Below are 2842 nucleotides of genomic sequence, written 5' to 3'. Positions count from 1 at the left end.
TTGCATGCAACTGCCATGAACCGAAGCAATGGGAACACCGAATTGAATCAATGTCTTGCATGCAACTGCCTTCCGTTGCCATGTTATGGAAACACAGAACCAGACAAAATCTTTTAATTAAATCTTATTAATTTCTTAATAAGATTCCTTAATTAAATTTTGTCATCTTTAATAAAATTAATTTACAAAATTTTATAATAAAATTTTGTACGAGAAGAGACAAAATTTCTTAGCGGAAATTCTTATAAAAAATTTCTTTCTTATCCGAATTTTTCCCGGAAAAATTCTAAATAAAATTCAAGAAATTTTCTTTTATAAATCGAATTTCCTTATCCGAAATTTCTCACAGAATTCTTCCGGAGGTCTTCTATGGTCTTCTGAGGTCTTCAAGAATTCTTCCGAAGGTCTCCAAGAGATCTTCAAGAATTCTTCCGAAGGTCTCGTGCTCTTGGTCCCAACTCATAGGGAAGCATCTCTTAGGCATTTCATCATACATAAGCACGCATAACATAGGTGTGCCCTAGTGGGCATGAACATAGTACTTACATCATGATACAATAAGCATAACATAAGCATGCATTAATAGGGTTAACATGGACATAAGGTAGTGACATAAAGGAATCATACTAACATAAAGTCTAACTATCATCATATCAACACCATGTATATATATGGCATGGCATGGAAGATCATTAGTAAGCATGTTTAGGGTTTTTATCTTTCCCCTTAGCCTCAAAGCACTTCCTGGCCGAAACTTACAAGGGGCATAGTCCTAGGTTTTAAGTAGCCTCAAGCATGAAAAACATTAAACTAACATCACTTAATACATAGCATAACATGAGAGACTTTTAGCAAGCATAGATGGGCTTTCAATTTTCTTCTAAGCCTTAAACCCTAGGTTGGTCGAAACTTAAAGACTCCCTACCCTAAGTTTTAAGCAACATAAAAACATGGGTATCATTCTACTAACGTTACATAATGCATTATACATCATAAGGAATCATATGCAAGCATGTTTAGAGTTTAAAACTTCTTTCCTAACCCTATATTCCTCCTTGGCTGAAATCCTAGAAGGGTAGACCTAGGTTTTTAAGCAATCGAAAACACTCGAATCAACTTGTACCGCAGGTGAGGGGGATTACTACATCCTCTCGCTTGGTTTACCACAAGAAAATGTACCCTTGGTGGAGAGAAGAGAAGGCCTCCACTCCTAGACTTTCTTTTGCGTATCCTTGCCTTAATAAGGGGATAAGCCCTTGGAGTGATTCCCTTGTGAACTTCCTAGGGAGGAATCCAAGGCCTTGAGTTTTTGAAAATGGAAGAAGGAGAAGGGTTGGTTTCCGGTGGAGGAAAATAGTGACTTTTCATTCTCTTCATTCACTCCTATTTATTCTAAGTGAAGGGAAAGAGGTGTCCCTTTGCCTCCCCTACCCCTTATCTACAATTTCCCTTACCTTTCTAATAGCACACCCTTGCTAGGCACTTGGTTACCACCTTAGTGGTTGAGAGAGTGTGCTACATGCTTGAGGTTCGGGGTTCCAACCTTGGCTATGCATCCTTTTTGCTCTATTTTTTTTTTATTTTTGAAAAAGCCCACATAAAAGCCCATTAAAATCATGCAAAAATTCTTATAAAATTGCTAGAAATTTTATGGGCATTACAGTCACTATAACGCCCGTAAAATTTGAGAATTTTATAAGAATTTTACATGATTATAATGGGCTTTTATGTGGGCTCTTTCAAAAATAAAAAGAAAATAGAGAAAAACAGGTGCATAGCCAAGGTTCGAACCCCGAAGCCTCCATGCAAGTAGCAAACCCTTACAATGCATGTGATAACCAGGAGCCCCAACAGGGGTGTGCTATTAGAAAGGTAAGGGAAATGGTAGATAAGGGTAGGGGAGGCGAAAGGACACCTTCACTTAGAATAAATAGGAGTAAGTGAAGAGGCAAGGGAATAAAAGTCATTTTCTTCTTCCTCCACCGAAACCACCCCTCTTCTTCTTCCATTTTCGAAAGCTCAAGGTCTAGGGTTCCTCCCTAGGAAGTTCACAAGGGAATCACTCAAGGGCTTATTCCCTTATTAAGGCAAGGATACGTAAAGGAAATTCTAGGAGCGGAGGTCTTCTCTTTCTCTCCACCAAGAGTATATTTTCTTGTAGTAAACCAAGCGAGAGGATGTAAGTAAATCCCCTCACCTGCAGTACAAGTTGTTTCGAGTGTTTTTGATTGCTTAAAACCTAGGACCATGCCCTTGTAAGTTTCGGCCAAGTCCAAGAACTAGGGTTAGGGGAAAATCCCAAGCTCATCTATGCTTAATTGCTAAAAGTGTCCCATGTTATGCTATGTATTATGTGATGTTAGTTTGATGTTTTCCATGCTTGTTGTTGCTTAAAAATTTAGGACCATGCCCTTGTAAGTTTCGGCCAGAAGTGTTTTGAGGCTAGGGGAAAGATAAAAACCCCAAACATGCTTACTAAGGATCTTCCATACCATGCTATATATACATGATGTTGACATGATGATAGCTAGAATTTATGCTAGCATGATTTCTTTATGTCACCACCTTATGTCCATGTTAACTCTATTAATGCATGCTTATGTTATGCTTATTGTGTCATGATGTACATGCTTATGTTTCATGTCCACTAGGGCACACCTATGTTATGCATGACTTATGTATGATGAAATGCCTAAGAGATGCTTCCCTATGAGTTGGGACTAAGAGCACTCTTTATGTTATGACAAGGAATATGATATGCTATTTTACTTTTTTATGGCTTGTATCGGACCCTAGCAAGGTCCATGGGATGGGCTCCTACTGTAATACCCGTAAATTTCCT

The sequence above is a fragment of the Curcuma longa genome, chromosome 13 (genome assembly GCF_044706935.1).
Source record: "Curcuma longa cultivar G26 ecotype Majalengka, Jawa Barat chromosome 13, ITB_CL_G26_1.1, whole genome shotgun sequence".
Classification (NCBI taxonomy): Eukaryota; Viridiplantae; Streptophyta; class Magnoliopsida; order Zingiberales; family Zingiberaceae; genus Curcuma; species Curcuma longa.
This window is presented reverse-complemented; position numbering follows the sequence as displayed.